Here is a 25649-nt window from a genome sequence, read left to right as displayed (position 1 = left end):
AACCATACAATCCCCTATACACAATCCTATACCCTCCCCAACCATACAATCCCCTATACACAATCCTATACCCACCCCAACCATACAATCCCATATACACAGTCCTATACCCTCCCCAACCATACAATCCCATATACACAATCCTATACCCTCCCCCACCATACAATGCCATATACACAATCCTATACCCTCTCCAACCATACAATCCCCTATACACAATCCTATACCCTCTCCAACCATACAATCCCATATACACAATCCTATAACCGCCCCAACCATACAATCCCATATACACCATCCTATACCCACCCCAACCATACAATCCCATATACACAATCCTATACCCACCCCAACCATACAATATCATATACACAATCCTATACCCGCCCCAACCATACAATCCTATATACACAATCCTATACCCACCCCAACCATACAATCCCATATACACAATCCTATACCCAACCCAACCATACAATCCCATATACACAATCCTATACCCATCCCAGCCATATAATCCCATATACACAATCCTATACCTGCCCCAACCATACAATCCCATATACACAATCCTATACCCGCCCCAACCATACAATCCCATATACACAATCCTATACCCATCCCAGCCATATAATCCCATATACACAATCCTATACCCGCCCCAACCATACAATCCCATATACACAATCCTATACCCATCCCAACCATACAATCCCATATACACAATCCTATACCCGCCCCAACCATACAATCCCATATACAGAATCCTATACCCACCCCAACCATACAATCCCATATACACAATCCTATACCCACCCCAGCCATATAATCCCATATACACTATCCTATACCCTCCCCAACCATGCAATCCATATACACAATCCTATACCCGCCCCAACCATACAATCCCATATACACAATCCTATACCCTCCCCAACCATACAATCCCATATACACAATCCTATACCCACCCCAGCCATATAATCCCATATACACAATCCTATACCCGCCCCAACCATACAATCCTATATACACAATCCTATACCCATCCCAACCATACAATCCCATATACACAATCCTATACCCGCCCCAACCATACAATCCCATATACAAAATCCTATACCCACCCCAACCATACAATCCCATATACACAATCCTATACCCACCCCAGCCATATAATCCCATATACACTTTCCTATACCCTCCCCAACCATACAATCCATATACACAATCCTATACCCACCCCAGCCATATAATCCCATATACACTTTCCTATACCCGCCCCAACCATACAATCCCATATACACAATCTTATACCCACCCCAACCATACAATCCCATATACACAATCTTATACCCATCCCAACCATACAATCCCATATACACCACCCTATACCCACCCCAACCATACAAGCCATATACACAATCCTATACCCGCCCCAACCATACAATCCCATATACACAATCCTATACCCACCCCAACCATACAATCCCATATACACAATCCTATACCCGCCCCAACCATACAATCCCATATACACAATCCTATACCCGCCCCAACCATACAATCCCATATACACCATTCTATACCCGCCCCAAACATACAATCCCATGTACACAATCCTATACCCGCCCCAACCATACAATCCCCTATACACAATCCTATACCAGCCCCAACCATACAATCCCATATACACAATCCTTTACCCTCCCCAACCATACAATCCCATATACACCACAATCCTATACCAGCCCCAACCATACAATCCCATATACACAATCCTATACCCACCCCAACCATAAAATCCCATATACACAATCCTATACCTGCCCCAACCATACAATCCCATATACACAATCCTATACCCGCCCCAACCATACAATCCCATATACACAATCCTATACCCACCCCAACCATAAAATCCCATATACACAATCCTATACCTGCCCCAACCATACAATCCCATATACACAATCCTATACCCGCCCCAACCATACAATCCCATATACACAATCCTATACCCACCCCAACCATATAATCCCATATACACAATCCTATACCTGCCCCAACCATACAATCCCATATACACAATCCTATACCCGCCCCAACCATACAATCCCATATACACCATTCTATACCCGCCCCAAACATACAATCCCATATACACAATCCTATACCCGCCCCAACCATTCAATCCCCTATACACAATCCTATACCAGCCCCAACCATACAATCCCATATACACAATCCTTTACCCTCCCCAACCATACAATCCCATATACACCACAATCCTATACCAGCCCCAACCATACAATCCCATATACACAATCCTATACCCACCCCAACCATAAAATCCCATATACACAATCCTATACCTGCCCCAACCATACAATCCCATATACACAATCCTATACCCGCCCCAACCATACAATCCCATATACACAATCCTATACCCACCCCAACCATAAAATCCCATATACACAATCCTATACCCACCCCAACCATACAATCCCATATACACAATCCTATACCCGCCCCAACCATACAATCCCATATACACAATCCTATACCCACCCCAACCATAAAATCCCATATACACTATCCTATACCCACCCCAACCATAAAATCCCATATACACAATCCTATACCTGCCCCAACCATACAATCCCATATACACAATCCTATACCCGCAGTTGATCCAGAGGAAGGTAAAAAACCCCCAGAAAAGCATGATCCAATTTGCTAGAGCAGGGGAGAAAATTCCTTCCGGATCCCCCGAGAGGCAATCGGATATTCCCTGGATCAACTTTACCTATAAATATTAGTATCCATTTATATTATGTACACCCAGGAAAAAATCAAGGACTTTTTTTAAAGCAATCTACTGAGCTGGCCAGAACCACCTCTGGAGGGAGTCTATTCCACATTTTCACAGCTCTTACTGTGAAGAAACCTTTCCATATTTGGAGACTAAATCTGTTTTCCTCTAGACGAAAAGAGTGCCCCCTTGTCCTCTGGGATGACCTTAAAGTGAATAACTCAACACCAAGATCACTATATGTTCCCCTTATGTATTTATACATGGAGATCATATCCCCCCTTTATGTATTTATACATGGAGATCATATCCCCCCCCTTATGTATTTATACATGGAGATCATATCCCCCCCCCCTTATGTATTTATACATGGAGATCATATCCCCCCCTTATGTATTTATACATGGAGATCATATCCCCCCTTATGTATTTATACATGGAGATCATATCCCCCCCTTATGTATTTATACATGGAGATCATATCCCCCCTTATGTATTTATACATGGTGATCATATCCCCCCTTATGTATTTATACATGGAGATCATATCCCCCCCTTATGTATTTATACATGGAGATCATATCCCCCTTATGTATTTATACATGGAGATCATATCCCCCTTATGTATTTATACATGGAGATCATATCCCCCCTTATGTATTTATACATGGAGATCATATCCCCCCCTTATGTATTTATACATGGAGATCATATCCCCCCTTATGTATTATACATGGAGATCATATCCCCCCTTATGTATTTATACATGGAGATCATATCCCCCCTTATGTATTTATACATGGAGATCATATCCCCCCCTTATGTATTTATACATGGTGATCATATCCCCCCTTATGTATTTATACATGGAGATCATATCCCCCCTTATGTATTTATACATGGAGATCATATCCCCCCTTATGTATTTATACATGGAGATCATATCCCCCCTTATGTATTTATACATGGAGATCATATCCCCCCTTATGTATTTATACCTGGAGATCATATCCTCCTTATGTATTTATACATGGAGATCATATCCCCCTTATGTATTTATACATGGAGATCATATCCCCCCCTTATGTATTATACATGGAGATCATATCCCCCCTTATGTATTATACATGTAGATCATATCCCCCCTTATGTATTTATACATGGAGATCATATCCCCCCCTTATGTATTTATACATGGAGATCATATCCCCTCTTATGTATTTATTCATGGTGATCATATCCCCCCTTATGTATTATACATGGAGATCATATCCCCCCTTATGTATTATACATGGAGATCATATCCCCCTTATGTATTTATACATGGAGATCATATCCCCCCTTATGTATTTATACATGGTGATCATATCCCCCCTTAATCTCCTCTTCTTAAGAGAGAATAAATTCAGTTCCTCAAATCTCTCCTCATAGCTGAGCTCCTCCATGCCTCTTATCAGTTTGGTTGCCCTTCTCTGCACTTTCTCCAGTTCCCCGATATCCTTTTTAAGAACTGGAGCCCAAAACTGAACTGCATATTCCAGATGAGGTCTTACTAATGATTTTTACAGGGGTAAAATTATATCTCCCTCTCTGGAGTTAGTATCTACTATTACCATGATCAGTTTTACTGACATATTAATGTTGTCAGGTCTAGTGGGGGTCCCCTTTAAGCTCTCATCATAACACAGATAGGTAAAAGGGACGCACTCTAAACTCAATTTTATCATGGGCCGCATCAGCATTATGGTTGCCCTCAAATGGCTGGTTGTATCTGTAAGACTAGATGTCAAGAGCATCCCACCTCCCCTTACATCAGATGTCAAGAGCCCCCCCACCATGAAAGGTCAAGTGCCCCCCACCCTCTCTTACATCCTCCTCTCTGCTGCCAACTGCTGAGACTGAGGGCAAGGGCAGAGACGAGCCTCTCAGTGGCTGTATGGCAAAGTGCAGAATCTAGCAGAGGAAATCTGTCCTTCTCTATGCAGCCAACTGCTGAGACTGAGGGCAGAGATGAGCCTCTCAGGGGCTGCATGGCAAAGCGCAGGATCTGCAGAGGAGCTCTTTCCTCCTCTCTGCTGCCAACTGCTGAGACAGAGGTCGAGGGCAGTGACGAGCCTCTCAGTGGCTGCATGGTGAAGCGCAGGATCTGGCAGATAAGCTCTGTCCCCCTCTCTGCTGCCAGCTGCTGAGACTAAGGGCAAGGATTTAGACGAGCCTCTCGGTGGCTGCATGGCGAAGCGCAGGATCTGGTAGAGGAGCTCTGTCCTCCTTTCTACTGCTGAGACTGAGGGCGAGGGCAGAGACAAGCCTCTTGGTGGCTGCATGGTGAAGCGCAGGATCTGGCAGAGGATTTCTGTCCTCCTCTCTGCTGCCAACTACTGAGACAAGGTTGGGGCAGAGGTGATGGGGGCAGCCGTAGCTGCAGGAGAGGTGTGAGGGCCACGGGAAATGGCCTGACGAGCTGGATTCAGCCCACAGGGATTGTGTTTGAGGCATGTGCTCTAATCTCTTTGTCAACTCATATAGGGCTACATGGCTATTCAATTAGAAAGAAGCAGACAAGTGCAAAACTAGTGCTGGGCTTTCTTAACGAAAAGCCTGGCATCATCTGCATAAAACAATTGTCAACTAAGATTCCTTTATTTACTGCTTATTTGTAAACCAAAAAATTGTATACATGTAGCACACCCCCTAGGGAGCCACAAGTAAACTGGTATCCCCCATCCTGCACAGCCAGGCACACTGAATTTTCACAGTCACTCCAAAGTCAGAGAACAGTCCGGTACTTTTTTTTTTTTTTGAGGGATTTGGGTTTTGGATAGGGATTTGAAAATGATGGGATGCACACTTGATTTTAGAACAACCTCGGGGACAACTTTTCCTATATACAGTCTTTATACTGTACACTCCTCAGCTTCCTCCAGCACTCGCTTGCAGAACTCCCAGCAGTGTCACTCTAAAAGGGTTTGTAGCAAAGGCCCATTACAGGCAGGGACTCACAGCCCCTATACTTGTACAACGTTGGAGCTAACACATTTCCAGCACTTCCTCCCATGGTCACTTAGCCCAGCACCACCTCTTCAGGCACTACCAAACCCCCTGGCTGCAGCTGCCCCTTTCACTAGCCCTCCTGGCTAACTTCTCCACAGTCCTCCAGACTGACACTCCCTCAACAGTCCTAACAGACTGACACTCACCAACCCACCCATCTGGAGATCTCCCAGATGTGCTGTCCTGCTCTGGCTGTCCTCTCACTTGCTCTCGTGCCTCCAGGAAGGATTTCTCCATGTGTTGTAGAGAGTCCCTCCAGCACCCGAGCCCCATGCCCAAAGTCACCCCCCTCCAGACTAGGGGACACCCTCAAATTTAGCCGACAGCCTTCTCAGCACTCCATATCTCCATCTTTCATCCGACTGCCCCTGCTGGCATGAATCATGCCTGTTTAGGAAGTGGCCTGCCCCCTGCCAGTCCATTTGCTGGGGATTGGCTGGGGCCCTCATAATTATGCCAAGCAGCTCCTTCTAGCCTCCATCCACTACATCTGGAAGCTTCTCCAAGGTTCCTGAAAACAGAGGAAAGCACCAGAGATGCTGCTTGGTGAGTCATCCAGCCTCCCTGAGTGATTCAACGCTGACCCAGATTCAACCCTATGCATCTTAGTGGGTCCTGAAGACGGGTTGAGAACCACTGAGCTAGAGGGTGCTACAAACAGTTAAAGGAGAAGCATAGCCAAAGCTAGTTTGGCTGAACTTCTCCTATTGATCACAGGAGTGCAATTCGTTTTGCACTCCTCTAACTTGTTTTCAGCAGAAATCCACTCTCTGCTGGTGTCACAGATGTCAGTCCAGGCACCGCGTCATCACGACAATGGAAGTCAGGATCCGCCAGGTGCATGGATTGACACCCGGCTCAGCCTCTCAGCAAGCCACTGAGAGGCTGAGCCAGCCACTCCCCGCCCCTCCACAGCTCAGCACTCCAATGAGCGAGGAGGGGGCAGAGCACAGAGCGGGGACTGACAGCAGCTCTCTGTTCAGGGAACTGTCAAGACCGAGCGATCGGCTCGATTCTCAGTGTAGATGTGCCGGGTGACAGGTGCAGCATCAGACCGATACTGCATCCACCTAGGTAAGTATAATTGGGTAAAAACATTAAAACCCATACTTCTCTTTTAATTAAAAATCTATAAAAATAAGTTCATAAACTATCGTAGAATTGAAAAGAAATAAAATACAATTGACAATTTAAAAAAAGCTATTATATTTTATTTTGACGGTTTGGAGGTAAGTACTGTATATTGTACATACTGCACATATCTGTTATCCCGCGGTTAGTATGTAGCATGTAAAAGAGAGTGTATGGAGCTCACCCCTCGTGCAGATTATGTTCAGTGCCCGGGTGCACGCCGTACTCTTTCTCCAGACTACGCTCGCTCAGCCTGACTACAAAGATTATGATAATTCTAATGATGGCGTGCAGACATGTCCCATGACACATGTTTCCATCGCCTACAATTCTATACTCTGTACAGGAAAGCTCTAGTTTCATTCACAATTGGAATAACATACACAACTGCCGCACACGCAATTTTGTAATTTAAAAGAAAGCTGTCATGAGATACAAGCGGAGGCTGCAATGGCTGAGCTCTGCCGGCTGGCTGTCATCCTGATCCTCTTACTTCAATAACTTCAGTCATTAACCCAGAACAAGAATGTACAATAGATAGGGACTTCTGACTTCTCTTCTTCTGCATCTGGGTGTGATTCAGAAAGTTCTAAACCCAACAAGTAAAAACAGAGGTGTTCTCTGCTCTGCACTGATGATGGCCGCAACGTGTCTGGTTGCTTCCTCATATTAGTCCATCAGTCCTACTCCATAGAAGTCATGGCCTCCATACACCGCACTGATGATGGCTACAACATGTCTGGTTGTTTCGTTGTGTAAGTCCATGAGATTTACCCCCTCTAAAAGTCATAGTTTCCATGCACCACACTGATGGTGGCCGCAATGTGTCTGGTTGTTTTGTTTATAAACCTTTCTCCATAGAAGCCATGGTTTCCAATCACTTTACTGACTATGGTCACAATTAATTTGGATCAAAAAGTTTTGCTACCAGATTCGGTTCTCTGGGTCCATATTAAATAGTAGGAGAGCGCCACATCCTTTAATTTTGAATTGAATAAGACAGTGAGAAAACATGGACTTTATCGGCACAAGAATATGATACTGTAAAAATGTAAAAAAAAATTTGCATTGATAAATGTCCCCCAGGTCAGTACCCGGACCCCCATAACCATTGTATGCCCAATTACTTACATATAAGCCTTCAAAATGGGGACTTTTGATTTTTCCTGTTCGGCTCCTATAGAGTTCAATGGATTTTGTTGTACGGATCAGAACTTTCCCCTGTTCTTGAGTTCTGCTGCAAACCGACTAGGCAGCCGATCTCTTGTCACAATGTCCCCGGTGTCAGTCCATAAACCTTACTCCATAGAAGCCATGGTTTCCATAGACTGGACTGATGATGGCCACAACATGTCTCGTTGCTCCAGGACATCTGATGTAAGGGGGCACTCTGATGTGGACATCTGATGTAAGGGGGAATCTGATGGGGACATGTGATGTAAGGGGGGACTCTGATGTGGACATCTGATGTAAGGGGGAACTCTGATGGGGACACCTGATGTAAGGGGGAACTCTGATGGGGACACCTGATGTAAGGGGGACTCTGATGGGGACATCTGATGTAAGGGAGCACTCTAATGGGGACATGTGATGTAAGGGGGAACTCTGATGGGGACATGTGATGTAAGGGGGAAATCTGATGGGGACATGTGATGTAAGGGGGGACTCTGATGGGGACACCTGATGTAAGGGGGTAATCTGATGGGGACATGTGATGTAAGGGGGGACTCTGATGGGGACACCTGATGTAAGGGGGTAATCTGATGGGGACATGTGATGTAAGGGGGGACTCTGATGGGGACACCTGATGTAAGGGGGAACTCTGATGGGGACATGTGATGTAAGGGGGAAATCTGATGGGGACATGTGATGTAAGGGGGGACTCTGATGGGGACACCTGATGTAAGGGGGGAATCTGATGGGGACATGTGATGTAAGGGGGGACTCTGATGGGGACACCTGATGTAAGGGGGTAATCTGATGGGGACATGTGATGTAAGGGGGGACTCTGATGGGGACACCTGATGTAAGGGGGGAATCTGATGATGACATGAGATGTAAGGGGGGACTATGATGGGGACACCTGATGTAAGGGGGGAATCTGATGAGGACACCTGATGTAAGGGGGAATTCTGATGGAGACACCTGATGTAAGGGGGCACTCTGATGTGGACATCTGATGTAAGGGGGACTCTGATGTGGACATCTGATGTAAGGGGGCACTCTGATGGAGACATCTGATGTAAGGGGGACTCTGATAGGAACAGATAAACAATGTGGGCTATGTGGGACTTTAGGTGAGACACCAGCAGGTAATGCCCAGCGTCTCCATCCCTGTATCAGAAAAAACAAATTGAAAAGGATTAAGAGAGGTGCATGGAAGTCAGCCAGCCCCCAGTCTGATGTGCTCACCCTCCAGTCTGTCGCCAACCAAGTAGACCTGTCTCATGATATAAATAAAGAACAGGGGTTTAGTTGACACGCATTTGCAAACGCATGTGTAAGCTGCAGAGCCACAAAACTACACTACATAAAGTCCCAAATATTTTATGAAATTAGGGATGGAGGCACTGTGCTATACAGGCAAACTGCCTCATATAAAGTCCCAATCTGTGTTTTACACTGCATCCACCAAGGGATTGGAGGTGTATGCTTCTCAGCTTCAGTTTTCAGTTTGTACCATCGCAAGAACATCGCTATTAGAGCATTGAGATACTAGACCAGTCATGGATGGAGGTGGGTTGGGGGAGGTTAGAGCTGCTCCCTCTCACCTCCCTCCTATCCACCCATTAGCAGCCATGTGCTTCCAGTGTGGAGACACTCAAATTAGAAAGTGTTAGGACTGCAGGTAATACAGGGTGCCGTGTCGTGGCTCTGCAGCTTACACATGTGTTTGCAAATGCATGCCAACTAAACCCCTGTTCTTTATTTATATCATGAGACAGGTCTACTTGGTTGGTGGCAGACTGGAGGGTGAGTACATCAGACTGGAGGGTGAGTACATCAGACTGGAGGGTGAGTACATCAGACTGGAGGGTGAGTACATCAGACTGGAGGGTGAGTACATCAGACTGGAGGCTGGATGGCTTCCATGCACCTCTTTCAATCCTTTTCAATTCATTTTTTTCTGATAGGAACAGATAACCTCCCTGACTTTCCACCTCGTCCAATCACAGAAGGATTTGCCTTCATTAAGAAAATACAAACTTACTCCGAATGGCTCCTCCCATGTTGAGTGTCCGACCTCCTCTGTTCACAATGTATCAGACCAGACGCTCGGCACAGGGCTCAGAAGCTAGTGAAAATCACTGTAATAGCAGAGAAGTAGTGGTGTAGTAGTAGTGTAGTAGAGGTACTGTATAGTAGCTGTGTACTAGTGATGTAGTAGCGGTGCAGTAGTGGTATAGTAGTAACAGTGCAATAGTACCCTAGTAGCAGTGTTGAGGTGATGTTGTAGCAGTTTACTATCAGTGTAGTAGCGGTGTAGTAGAGGTGTAGGGGCAGTGTAGTATTGGTGTAGTAGAGGTGTAGGGGTAGTGTAGTATTGGTGTAGTAGAGGTGTAGGGGCAATGTAGTATCGGTGTAGTATTGGTGTAGTAGAGGTGTAGGGGCAGTGTAGTAGCTGTGTAGTAGGGGTATAGGGGCAATGTAGTATCGGTGTAGTAGAGGTGTAGGGGTAGTGTAGTATTGGTGTAGTAGAGGTGTAGGGGCAGTGTAGTATTGGTGTAGTAGCGGTGTAGTAGAGGTGTAGGGGCAGTGTATTATTGGTGTAGTAGCAGTGTAGTAGGGGTGTAGGGGCAGTGTAGTATTGGTGTAGTAGCTGTGTAGCACAGGTATAGGGGTAGTGTAGTATTGGTGTAGTAGCTGTGTAGCACAGGTATAGGGGTAGAGTAGTATTGGTGTAGTAGCTGTGTAGCACAGGTATAGGGGTAGTGTAGTATTGGTGTAGTAGCTGTGTAGCACAGGTATAGGGGTAGTGTAGTATTGGTGTAGTAGAGGTGTAGTAGAAGTGTAGGGGCAGTGTAGTATTGGTGTAGTATTGGTGTAGTAGCGGTGTAGTAGGGGTGTAGGGGCAGTGTAGTATTGGTGTAGTAGCAGTGTAGTAGGGGTGTAGGGGCAGTGTAGTATTGGTGTAGTAGCAGTGTAGTAGGGGTGTAGGGGCAGTGTAGTATTGGTGTAGTATTGGTGTAGTAGCAGTGTAGTAGAGGTGTAGGGGCAGTGTAGTAGCAGTGTAGTAGCGATGTAGTAGCGGTGTAGTAGTGGTGTCTACTTTAGTGATTTCCAGCTTCCAGGGGCGTCAGCCAGATTTGGTTTATACATAGTTGGTCTAAGTTGGAACAATGTAACGATGTATAAAGTATCCATACCTGGAAGTCACATTTAGGTTTTATGAAATGCTCCCCTGTTGTAGATGAAAATGGCGGCGGGGACGACCTATAAGAACACAGAACGGTATTTTCGGTGAAATAATTCTGGCAGAAGTCGGATGCTGGGAGCGGGGGACGGGAAGCAGAAATCCAGGTCATATATAAGGAGTCAGCTAAATGAATGCACATTATCGGCCAATAAACAGCTCATCTATTAGCAGGCCAGGCTCCTGAATAATATAACGCTCTGATATTGCCATAATTTATACCGCTGACTGGAGAATAGACAAGATTATTACAGTGAGGGATCCTGGAAGGCACATGATGCATGAGGAGGCCGCATTGATCTTCACACAACAGGAAGGTGTCTAGACGGGAGATGTACGGCTCGGGCTTTCAGAGCAGGACATATTTCATGGGCGCAGACCTAATGGAGTAACAGAGCCGGTGATTGATGAGATGTCCCCACGCACTGCCACTGCAGCTATTAGATAGAAGGGGCCAACCACGACCTTTTATCGCTTCGCATGTCCTTCAGTCACATCCTATGACCTCACTTTAAGCAGTAGGCCTTGCAATAAAAATAAAAAAAACAGCAAAGACGGAAGTGAAATCACTTTTACCTGTAATAAGAATACAAGACGTGTCCGAAAATATTGCAAATGATAAAATTGGGTTCAAACGTATCTGTGTGCGTCACACTCAGGGCTGCAGCTATTTATTGTTCTTGGACCTCCAATCTTAACATACCTCCACTGATGGGTACAGGAATCAGCCAGTGCTGGGGAGAAGGTACCAGTGGCGGCCCATCCATTGGGGGCGCAGTGGCGCCGCCCCCCCTATCCATGCGTCTGGCCCCCTAATCTACATGCAGGGCACCGGACGCATGGATTCCAATGGGGTTTTTTTTTTCTTGAAGCACATGATTAGAGCCAGAGGCTCTAATAGGCTTCAAAAAAGTGTGGGCTCGGGGCGCAGAGCACTGCGCCCTGAGCTCACCCAGAGTTGTGTGACAATAGCGAATGAATATTCGCTATTATCACACTGATTCTCCTCCCAGCCAATCAGGAAGCGGGTCCTGAGACCTGTTTCCCAATTGGCCCAAAAGGAGAGACCATGCTATTGGCCAAGGAGAAGGAGGAGACGCAGGGGGGAAGCCGCCACCGCTGCTGTCAGGGGAAGCCGCTGCCGCCGCTGCCTGCCCTCCACGTCAGTGACAGTCCAGGGTGAGTGGGCCGGCGAGGGGGGGGGGTGGTATGATGTGCAATCTGGGGGGGGTGTCAGACAGACCACACCATGAACCCCCACCCCCCGGCCCATGGAGCACCAGCCGCCACTGCAGGTTACGCCATGCATGCTCATATACAAGTCCTGCAGGAACATACGGATCAATTTCAGTAGCTCAGTTATGTACAGTATGTAGCATCCTCTCAGAGAGGCTTCTAGGATGGTCAGGTACATTTAGTTGTGTGCGGCTCCATTGAAATCAGTACAGCAGTTTGTGATTGCTTTGGGCTATTCTGGGCTCTTCAGGTTGCGGGTTTGTTTGGTTCCCCCTATCTTCTGGAGGATTACAGAATATAGTGGGATAGGAAAAGGCAAATCAGCAGTCTGAATATTTATGTTGTGTAGCACCCAGTGGCGTACCAATAGGGGGGGGCGGGGGGCGGTCCGCCCCGGGTGCCACACATTAGGGGGGTGTCAGTGTGTCAGGGAAGATCAGGGTGACACCCGGGGATGTGAGAGACTCACTGTCACTCCCGAGCCCTGAATACACAGCGATCGGCGCTGCCGCAGTTTACTATGCTGGTTAATGAGAAGGCGATTGGTTGCTAGGACCGCCTATCAACCAATCACCTGCTCATTAACCAGCATAGTAACTTCTGCAGTTCCCGCCGAGGCGCCAATCGCTGTGTATTCAGGGCTCGGGAGTGACAGTGAGTCTCTCACATCCTCTCTGCTTTAAACAGTTCCTCCTCCTCCGCTCTCCTCCTAAAAAGGTAGGGGGGGGGGGCTTTGTATTGTAAAGGGGTTATTTTGAGGGGGGGGGCGGGGGGGCTTTGTATTGTAAAGGGGTTATTTTGAGGGGGGGGTGACTTTGTATTGTAAAGGGGTTCTTTTTTTGGGGGGGTGGCTTTGTATTGTATAGGGGTTGTATGGGGGGGGGGGCTTTGTATTGTATAGGGGTTCTATGGGGGGGGCTTTGTATTGTATAGGGGTTCTATGGGGGGGGCTTTGTATTGTATAGGGGTTCTATGGGGGGATTTATTGTAGAGGGGTTCTATTGGTGGGGGCTTTGTATTGTAAAGGGGCTATATTGGGGGGCTATGTAATGTAAAGGGTTGTATGGGGGATGGGGCTGTGTAATGTAAAGGGTTCCAATGGGGGGCTGTGTAATGTAAAGGGGTCCAGGGGTAAGGGGGCAGTGTAATGTAAAGGGGTCCAGGGGAAAGGGGGCTGTGTAATGTAAAGGGGTCCAGGGGTACAGGGGCTGTGTAATGTAAAGGGGTCCAGAGGTAAGGGGGCAGTGTAATGTTAAGGGGTCCAGGGGTACAGGGGCTGTGTAATGTAAAGGGGTCCAGGGGTAAGGGGGCAGTGTAATTTAAAGGGGTCCAGGGGTAAGGGGGCTGTGTAATGTAAAGGGGTACAGGGGCTGTGTAATGTAAAGGGGTCCAGGGGTAAGGGGGCAGTGTAATGTAAAGGGGTCCAGGGGTACAGGGGCTGTGTAATGTAAAGGGGTCCAGGGGTAAGGGGGCTGTGTAATGTAAAGGGGTCCAGGGGTAAGGGGGCTGTGTAATGTACAGGGGCTGTGTAATGTAAAGGGGTCCAGAGGTAAGGGGGCTGTGTAATGTAAAGGGGTCCAGGGGTAAGGGGGCTGTGTAATGTAAAGGGGTCCAGGGGTACAGGGGCTGTGTAATGTAAAGGGGTCCAGGGGTAAGGGGGCTGTGTAATGTAAAGGGGTCCAGGGGTACAGGGGCTGTGTAATATAAAGGGGTCCAGGGGTACGGGGGCTGTGTAATGTAAAGGGGTCCAGGGGTAAGGGTTCTGTGTAATATAAAAGGGGGTCTCCATACATTTTACACATGACACGTCAATGTTCGTTGCCTGGGGGGGGGGGGGGGGTGCCAGATATAGGATCCGCCCTGGGTGCCAAATGCTCTAGGTACGCCCCTGGTAGCACCCTCTATTATGTGGGCTAGATGTAGATAGGTTTGTTGTCAGTGTAGGTAAAAATTAGTTTTATCTCAGGGCTAAGCCTGAGCTGTGAATCTGGGTCAGGATTCAGTGACTCGGGGCTGGTTGACTCATCCTAGCAGCCAACCCCGTTTTCTGGGACATTGGAGAATGTTCTAGACATAGTGGGTGGAGGTTTGGAAGAGCTGCTTAGCATATTTATAAAATCCTCAGCCTATCCCTAGTGAAGGGCTGGCAGAGGTCAGGCCACCTCATAAATAGGCATGAGTCATGCCAGCAGGGGCAGTCGGGTGGAAGATGGAGTGCAGAGGAGGCTGTTGGTGGCCCTCTGGGGTGCCCCCTAGTCTGAGGAGGGGTGACCTTTGGCCAGAGATGTATAGTAACGAAGTAGAACTACTTAAGTACTGTACTTAAGTACCGAAATGCGGTATCTGTACTTTCCTAGAGTAGAATTTTTTTCTCCTACTTCTACTTTTACTTCACTACATTTTTTCGATGATTTCGATACTTCTACTCAAGTATTTTTTTTTTGTGCTGCATAGTTACTCGTTACTTTTAAAAAAATTACCACTGCCAGAACAGTAGATGGCAGGTTGCATAAAGCTCAAAAAAATGTGTATAATGTTATTTGTAAATCAGCGCATACGAAAATAAAGGCTGTGTATAATAAAAGCTGCTATACCAAATCTTTCCAATAAAAAGAAAATATGAAACAAACAAATAAATGGTGCTACAGCGCTTAAAGTGCATCAAGAAACTACTAACAAACACAGGTTAATCATTTGAATAAATCATTTGAAATAATAAAAAACAATATGATGTTCAAACTTTTGACTTCTTTCTTTAATAACTACATAACACAGTACTTGTACTTTTACTTTCAGTACTTGAGTAGAAATTTTTTGAAAAAACTACTTGCAATACTTAAGTAAAAAAAATGTTGAATACTTTAGTACTTCTACTTAAGTAACTTTTTCTGCGAGCACTTCCACTTCTACTCAAGTCACTTTTTGATCGAGCACTTGTACTTTTACTCAAGTAGAAATTTCGAGTACTATATACAAGTCTGCCTTTGGCCTAGGCTCAGGTGCTGGAAGGATCCTCTATAATCAGTGCCAGGACAAGGTAATCTAGAGCCCAGGCCTATCATGCCAAACTGCGTCCCCCCCCCCCAAGATGTATGAGCATTATTTGTCAGCAAAAAAATCCCCCCTTCCAAAAAAAATTGAGAACTAGTCTACATTCCAACCTCCTAAGCATAAATCATCCCTTCTCCAAGGACAAATTCACACCCCTGCTGAAATCCCCCCTCCCAGCACAAATCTTTGCCACCCCATCCCCCTCCCAGCTTAAATCCTCTATCTCCCCAAATACCCCCAGCCCCCCCCCCCAAAAAAAAATAAATCACCGCTCCTAGCACAAATCCTCACACATCCTCTTCCCCTACTCCACATGTCCCCTCCCAGCACAAATTCCCCATCTAAATCCCCCCTCCTAGCACAAATCCTCTTCCCCCCTATGAACACAAATCACTCAAAATCACCACTTTTAGAACCCCCCTCCAAAATTTCCCTTCCAAGAACAATTTTTACTCCCTATAGTCCTCCAAATTCTCCCTCCCAAAATAAATCTTCCCCTCACCCCATCTCCTTGTGGGGTCCCCCAACCTCACAATACCACAGTGCCCAGGGCAGCCGCTCCTCCTGGCTACCCCTTGTCCCGGTCCTGTCTACAACACATGGAGAAAGCCATGGGAGCAAGGAGAGAGGACAGCAGGAGCAGCACTACTGGTAGATCTCCTGAGAGTCAGCTGGGTGGGCTGGGGAGTCACAATCTGGGAGGACTGTGGTGGAGAAGTTAGCCTGGAGGACTAGGAAAGGGGCAGCTACAGCCAGGTGGTTTGGCAGTGCCTGAAGAGGTGGTACTGGGACCAGAAGCCACAGGAAGAGTACAAGCTGGACACTGTAAATTTGCTACACAACCAAGGGGCCCCGGGTTCCTGCCTGTAATGGGCCATTGCTCTAATCTGACCGAGTGACTGTCAGATCTTTACACAGAGATCCAGCTGGGTTCTGCTGCAAGTGAATGCTGGAGGATGAAGAGGAGTTGTATATAGAGACTGTATATAGGAAGATTGTCCCTGAAGTTTTGCTAAAGTTAAGTGGGCATCCCATAACCTCCCATCTCCATCCAAGTTATTAACCCTCAATATACCAAAAAAAAAAAAACAAAGTCACAGACAGTTCCCTGTCTCAAGAGTGCCTGTGAACATTCAGTGTGCCTGGCTGTGCAGAGTTGGGGATCCCAGTTTACTTGTGGCTCCTTAGGGGGTGGGCTACACTTGTCTCAGCCAAACCCAGGGGGAGGGTGCCCAGGAGGTGGCTGGAGAGTGCATCAATAGTCTGGGGCTTGGGACAGCCCTGTTCTTGTCCCAGAGGAGAAGTTCCCCGCCTGAAGGTCTGCTGCCCTTCCCGGCAGCCCAACTGAAAATCTGCCTCTGTTCACTGAGATCTCAGGTTCTGCTGAGCTGGGGGGCCTACTTTCTGAGAATCACTGCAGCTACACAAGGAATTTTCCTGAGGATTTGACCTGAAGGGTTCACTCAAGGAAGTTCATCGGAAATTGGAAGGTGGCATCCAAATATCCAGGGACACCATGAGTACAGAACTATGAGTAGGATCCTGGTGGCTGCGGCTGCTGCAACCCTTTGTGCATTAACGCTAAAGTTTGCCTGGCCTACAACATTGTATATGGTGCCTCAGTGCTGTCCATAGCTGGGGCTACCACTTAAGGGACCGTTCCAAAGAGTAGCTACAAAGTGAGGAGTGCCCTTATGTTATTGCTCAGGGTTTCTGGAGTATCCTATGGTTCCTTACACCCTATCCTGGTTATACAGCAATAAACTTAACAGAAAAACAACCCCCAGACTGTTTATTGAGCCTGAAGTATGACTGCTGCTGCCTTGTTACTACTGCGGGGGGGGGGGACAGGTGGAGCACAGACAGGTGACTCAGCTATGTTTCTAGGACCAAACCCAAAAGTAGGCCCCAAAGAAACAAAGATGTCACTGTTCTGTTATACCAGTATTGGTCAGCCGTCTTGATATGGGGTGGCCTCAAATGTGACCCCTGGCATCACCTAAAATTCAGTGAATTTTCCTTATCAGAACAACAGATGCACAAGAGGATATACACTATATTGTCAAAAGTATTGGGACGCCTGCCTTTACACTCACATGAACATTAATGGCATCCCAGTCTTAGTCCGTAGGGTTCAGCATTGAGTTGGCCCACCCTTTGCAGCTATAACAGCTTCAACTCTTCTGGGAAGGCTGTCCACAAGGTTTAGGAGTGTCTATGGAAATGTTTGACCATTCTTCCAGAAGCGCATTTGTGAGATCAGGCACTGATGTTGGACAAGAAGGCCTGGCCAGCAGTCTCCGCTCTAACGTATCCCAAAGGTGTTCTATCGGGTTGAGGTCAGGACTCTGTGCAGGCCAGTCAAGCCCAAACTCGCTCATCCATGTCTTTGTGGACCTTGATTTGTGCACTGGTCCAAATTATTTGGTGGAGGGGGATTATAGTGTGGGGTTGGTTGGGCTTGGCCCCTTAGTTCCAGTGAAGGGAACTCTTAAGGCGTCAGCATACCAAGACATTTTGGACAATTTCATGCTCCTAACTTTGTGGGAGGAGTTTGGGGATGGTCCCTTCCTGTTCCAACATGACTGCGCACCAGTGCACAAAGCAAGGTCCATAAAGACATGGATGAGCAAGTTTGGGGTGGAGGAACTTGACTGGCCTGCACAGAGTCCTGACCTCAACCACATAGAACACCTTTGGAATGAATTAGAGTGCAGACTGCGAACCAGGCCTTGTCCAACCTCACAAATGCACTTCTGGAAGAATGCAATCGCTCCCAACCAGTGATTGGATGAGTCACCAGGAACATAAATGCAGTCCTTAACTCTATAGAACTGTGTATGTCATATAATACGTGAGTGTATGTAATACATGATGTTTAATGGTATTTTCTTTCATACAGAGTTTATCCACAATATCTATCCACAATTAAGCTCCAGACGAAGCCTCTTTATGAGGCGAAACATGTTGAGCAGCTGAACTGTTACTCTTTGTCACCATCAACTGACCCTGGCTGGACCGTGCCTATATTCTGGGCCAACCACTGACAGGATCTCCTTGGTGTTTATAGTCCTTTTTTCTATATTCAGGATATGTATAACAGCAATGCATGGTTGTTGAATCAATTCATAAGAACTGCTGTATGTTGTATATACGATTGGTGAACCTATTTGGGTCCTAATCGGTTTTATATTATACATGTTTTCATAGTCTGTTTTTTCTTTTTGTTTTTTTTTTTTTATATGGAATTTGAATAAATAATGATTTTAAATTACTTTATGTGCCTGGAAAATCCTTCCTTCCCAGTCTTCCATGTTCTCTTCTGGAAGAATGGTCAAACATTTCCATAGACACTCCTAAAATTTGTGGACAGCCTTCCCAGAAGAGTTGAAGCTTTTATAGCTGCAAAGGGCGGAGCCAACTCAATATTGAATCCTACGGACTAAGACTGGGATACCATGTAAGTTCATGTGCATGTAAAGGCAGGCGTCCCAAAAGTTTTGACAATAAATTATATGTGTCAACATAAACAGTTCTTGAGTTTTCTAAAGTCATTGCAGAACCTGCAGGGTGCTGTTGGGTTTTGATACCACCACAGTTGACCTATTTTTTTACATTGACTTCCTGCATTTTGCTGACTTATTCTGAAACAACATTTCTATAATGCAATAAGGTTCTTCATCTTGGGATTAATGACAAAGTTTTGTTCAATGACATTTAGAAGACCAGGCAGGCTTGAAAAAATGTCCTTGTTTGTCTGTAAAAATTCCTGTGGCCTGAACAGGGTGGTAGCAAATCTTCACCGAGTGAATCCCAGTATGAGAGAGGTCAAGGGCCGGCAAACAGCAAAAGGAAAACCAGTAAAAAGAGAGTTGGAGAGGATTGTGGATATATATACAGTCCATACGTTCCTGGGACATCTTAAAGCTCCTGTAGACCTATTTATTTATTTAAGTGGTCGGCAAGGCTTGGTCTTTAACCCCTGTAACGGAACCACGACCCTACACTGTGTTTGTGGGCTTCCGTCAGAATACGGCTTCCTCCAGTCTTGAACATAGATATCAGATATTACAGCGCCCCATACACAACTAGCCGTAACTTAGCTTGTATATATCTGGAACAAATCTTTTATTGAACAGACTCACACACAATATATACCACACAGGAGGATACCCCCCTCCTGATCAGATTACCCCACCAGGTCTGATTACATTATCATATGCAAATGAAATTGTGTACAGAAATATAATTATTATTATTATATAGCGCTGACAGTTTACGCAGCGCTTTACAACTTGAGGGTAGACAGTACAAATACAATACACTTTAATACAGTAGGAATCAGAGGGCCCTGCTCGTTAGAGCTTACAATCTAAGAGGGACGGTCAAGAGATACAAAAGGTAATAACTGTGGGGGGTGGGCTGATGGAGAAAATAAAAGTACAGTTGTTAGGTATCTATCTATCTATCTATGGCATACCTGTCTGGTGTTTCTACGGTCTACTCGCTTACACCCCTGTCACATTCAATTATGGTTTCCTTCCTTTTTATCACACTCCGGCTATGAGTAATATGACGCCCTTTATTATATACAACTATTTTTATTGATGTTTACCATTATACCCATATGTATAGACAACATATATATTTCTCTCTACAGATACTGTCTACGTTCACCACTATGGGTTAGCCATATCTCATATCCTGACACGCTTTCACCATGTTCCACATATGTTCTTCCTGCCCGCCTGCCGGTGCGCCCTCAGCTCCCATGGGGGACATGCTATGTCCACATAGACTCATTACCAACCTAGTACCATTACGTAAGTGATTGGGTTAAAAATGGGGCCTATTTTCTTTCCCCCGTTCCCTCCTCCTACCTTTTCTCCTCATTCTAATTGGCATTCATTAACATGATCCTTTTTACTTATGCATATATATTACTTTTTAGAATTTTACAAAACATCTACTCCTGATGAAGTGGCAATGTGCGTCCACGAAACGCGTCGAGTCCATGATGTTTTCCATATATTCAGTTACTTTACTACCTGGAATTACCACATTCTATGTTGTGTACATATGCAATATATATACTTTTTGAAATCTGCTCTGATGTCTGTCTATATTATGAATTTGGAGGTGCTATACTTAATTGTCATTACCTGTTTTACATATATTTATTGTATGTTGTTTACACTGCAATGTTCATCCATTTCTATATGTATGTACCCATGCTCTATTGGATATTTGTATTTTATTGCTGATGACCTGCATCATTAAATCAAGTTTTTCTTTTACTATGTTGTTGGATCCACTTTTACAATCATTTTTAGCCATATTACCTATCCCAACCATTGGTATGCACTTCATTTAAAGTCCCAACTGCCCCCTTCTTTTTACCCTTGCCCCTATATTTAGGGTGACTTAGGCATTGGCTCTGTGTACTTTATTATTACTATGTTGTTGAAACGATTCACACATATTTTATATATTATGCTACTTTACCCTGCCGATAGCCTCATTAAGGTTTAGTCATACTCCCCTTTCCCCCAATTTGCTTACAGTTGTTAGGTGGTTGCCAGATAGGTTTCTCAGAAGAGATGTGTTTTCAGGGATCGTTTGAAAGTAGACAAAGTAGGAGATAGTCGGACAGATGGGGGAAGAGCATTCCAGAGGATGGGAGAGGCTTGGGAGAAGTCCTGGAGGGGAGCATGGGAAGTGGTTACAAGGGAGCTAGAGAGCAGGAGGTCCTGGGAGGAACGAAGAGAATGAGTTGGTTGGTATTTTGAGACCAGATTAGTGATGTAGCTGGGCGCCAAGTTATGGATGGTTTTGTGAGTTATGGTTAGTAACTTGAATTTAATTTGTTAGTTGAGTGGCAGCCAATGGAGGGATTGGCAAAGAAGGGTAGCAGACACAGAGCGGTTTGCAAGGTGGATGAGCCTGGCAGCAGCGTTCATGATGGACTGAAGGGGGGAGGAGTCTTTTTAAAGGTAAGCCAATGAGAATGGAGTTGCAGTAATCGAGACGAGAGATGACCAGGGAGTGGATTAGAAGCTTTGTGGCATTATTGGTTAGGAAGGGACGTATCTTGGAGATGTTGCGGAGGTTGAGGCGGCAAGCTTTGGACAGTTACATAGTTACATAGTTACATAGTTACATAGTTGGTGAGGTTGAATAAAGACAAAAGTCCATCCAGTTCAACCTGTGTAGATGTGTGTGGCTGTAATCATCTTGCATACCCCTGAATGTTCTGATCCTTGAGATGTACGTCTAAGAGTCTTTTGAAAGCCACCATACTTCCCGCAGAAACCACCTCTTGTGGTAGAGAATTCCACAATCTTGTAGCCCTAACAGTAAAGAACCCCCCACGTTGCCTGAGGTTAAAACGCTTCTCCTCTAATCGCATTGTATGCCCCCGAGTTCTCATGCAATCCCTTCGACTGAACATCTTTTTTTCTAAGCCTATATCCCCATTCAGACATTTAAAAATTGCTATCATGTCCCCCCTCAGGCATCTCTTCTCCAGGGAGAATAAATCAAGCGATTGCAGACGCTCCTCATAATCAAGGTCCTCCAATCCCCTAATTAGTTTAGTTGCCCTTCTCTGGACTCTCTCCAGCTCCAACACATCCCTCCTGAGGACTGGCGACCAGAACTGGACAGAATACTCCAGATGCGGTCGGACCAGAGTTTTATAAAGTGGAAGGATTATAGTCTTATCTCTGGAATACATCCCTTTCTTTATGCATGCTAATATTCTGCTAGCCTTGGCAGCTGCCGCTTGACATTGCATGCTGTTGCCTAGTCTATCATCAACCAAGACTCCCAGATCCTTCTCCATTTTTGATTCTCCCAAGGGTTCCCCTCCTAACGTGTATTGTGCTTTTATGTTTCTAGTCCCCAAGTGTAAAACCTTACATTTCTCCACGTTAAACCTCATTTGCCATGTCTTTGCCCACTCCGTTATTTTGTCCAGGTCATTCTGTAGGATATCTGCTTCATGCTGTGCTGTTATTGCCCTGCCTAATTTTTTGTCATCTGCAAAAACTGATATCGAACTACTGATCCCGTCCTCAATGCTGTTTATGAATAAATTGAACAAGGTTGGTCCTAGGACTGAGCCTTGGGGGACCCCGCTTACTACCTCAGACCAGTCTGAGTACGCGCTGTTTATTACCACCCTTTGTACACGCCCTTTTAGCCAGTTCCGTATCCAAGAGCAAACCCTGCTGTCGATACCTGCAGACCTTAATTTATAAATTAAGCGCTTATGGGGAACTGTATCAAACGCCTTAGCAAAATCTAGGTACACCACATCCACTGGTCTGCCCCTATCTAGCTCACAGCTCACCTCCTCGTAGAATGTTAAGAGATTGGTTTGACAAGAACGCCCATTTGTAAACCCGTGCTGGTTACTACTGATGATGCTCTACGATATAGTCCCTTATCATCCCCTCCAGAAGTTTACATACTACTGATGTCAGACTGACAGGCCTATAATTTCCCGGTATATGCCTCTGACCCTTTTTGAATATCGGAATCACGTTAGCTTTCCTCCACTCCCCTGGTACATCTCCTGTCCTAATACTGTCCGCAAAGATCAGGAACTGGATGTGTGGCTGAAAGGATAGTTCAGAGTCCAGGATTACACCTAGGACCTTGGCATGGGTGGACGGGTTGATAGTTGTGCCGTTGATGTTGACAGAGAAATCAGGGGAAGAGAACCGTGGGGGAGGAAATATCATGAGCTCGGTTTTGGATAGGTTGAGTTTGATAATTAACATATCTAAGGAACAACCAACACAAACAGTATTTTACTTTCCCCTCAGCAACTAACAGATGACAGTGATTTAATTACCTTGAGTTAATTAACTTGCAGGCTTGCTGTCATCGAGCTCACAAAGTACAATACACATTATTATAAGTGTAAACACATCCCTACAGTAGACAATAGGTGAGTTAATCAGCATAATCAACAATGTGTGAAAGACAGGTGGTTGAGCTGATGATATTAGCATCTGCTATGAGTCTGACTGTGTGGAGCAGTCCCCTATTGGCAATAGGCAGCTAGGCCTGTAACATTTGCATAAAAGAGAGAGGTTGGGACTTTATATGAGGCTCATATACTGATGTGCCTCCATCCTTATGTAGCCCTGCTCTCAGGGGAGTGGCTTAATGCAGGTATATCCTCTGTGATTGCCTGAGCATACTCCAACCCAACTGACACTATTGGTTCTGTCATGTTGAATGATCAAGAAGACCACAAGAGAGTCCAATAAAGGATCAAATTTACTGTTTTTTTGATATGAAGTTAACCACTTTAAGACTGGAGGATTTTCCTGCTTAACGTCCAGGCCACTTTTTTCAACTTGGCACTGTGCGACTTTAGCTGACAATTGCGCGATCATGCAATGCTGTACCCAAACGGAATTGACGTCCTTTTTTTCCCCACAAACAGAGCTTTCTTTTGGTGGTATTTGATCACCTCTGCGCTTTTCATTTTTTGCGATATTAATAAAAGAAGAGCGAAAATTTTGCGAAAAATTGACATTTTCTAATTTGATAGTTAAAAAATATCCAATATATTCAATTTTTGTCATATATTTAGGCCAAAATGTATTTAGCTACATGTCTTTGATAAAGAAATTCTCAATGAGCGTATTTTTAACCACTTTGAGACCGGAAGATTTTACCCCATTCCTGACCAGGCCATATTTTGCGATTCGGCACTGCGTTACTTTAACAGACAATTGCGCGGTCGTGCGACACTGTACCCAAATTAAGTTTATGTCCTTTTTTTCCCCACAAATAGAGCTTTCTTTTGGTGGTATTTGATTACCTGTGCGATTTTGAATTTTTGAAAAAAAGAGCGACAATTTTGAAAAAAAAAAAAAACAATATTTTTCACATTCTGACATATAACATTTATAACATTTATAATTTACAAATCAAAATTTTTAACATTTTAGGCCAATTTTTTTTCTGCTACATATTTTTTGTAAAAAAAAATCACAATAAGCGTATTTTGATTGGTTTGCGCAAAAGTTATCGCGATTACTAACTACGGGAAAGTTAGTAATTTTTATTGTTCATTTATTTTTTTACTAGTAATGGCAGCGATCTGCAATTTTTTTGCGGGACTGTGACATTGCAGTGGGCAGATCGGACCCCTAACTGACATTTTTGACACTTTTAGGGGACCAGTGACATTACTACAGTAATCAGTGCTATAAATATGCACTGTTACTGTAATAATGACACTGGCAGGGAAGGGGTTAACACTGTTGGTGATCAAGGGGTTAAATGTGAGCCTCATACTTACTGACGTGTGTGGGGGGAGGGAACTGTGTGACACAGACACAGATCGCAGGTTCAGCTATGCTGAATCCTGTAATCTGTCCCTGCCTGTCACAGAGAAGATCCGCCTGCTTTGTTTACACAAGTGGGCGGATTTTCTCAGTCTTTCCCCAACGATCAGGGAAGAGCGGCGGTGATCGCCGTCTCTCCTCCCCTGGCCCAGCTCCCGCTGTGTCTAAACACAGCGGGAGCGAGCCTCCGGCGGCGCGCATGCGGCGCCGAGAGAGGGAGGTATCTGGCGACGTAGGTCTACGTTGCCAGACCCAGCCGAGCCGCTCTGCTGCAGTAGCAGCAACGTGAGCGGTCGGGCAAGTGGTTAAAGAATGTACAAACAAAGTCAGTGATAATACAAGAACTTCAATAGCAATATGAATCCTGAATCCCCAACCAATAACTTAAGTAGGGTTCAGCACTCAGGATCAAGCATGCAATCCACACATACATATGTATACGTGTACATATGTATGCTAGAGGATTGATACTCTGAATTATTGTAAACGCTCTGGGTTCTGAAGTAAATAGAGAGTGACCACAAATTAGGGTTGACCGTACTTAAAGAATAACCGTAGCATTAATAACGCTGTAGCA

Source organism: Pelophylax lessonae (assembly GCF_965119305.1).
Source record: "Pelophylax lessonae genome assembly, chromosome: 4".
NCBI lineage: Eukaryota > Metazoa > Chordata > Amphibia > Anura > Ranidae > Pelophylax > Pelophylax lessonae.
This window is presented reverse-complemented; position numbering follows the sequence as displayed.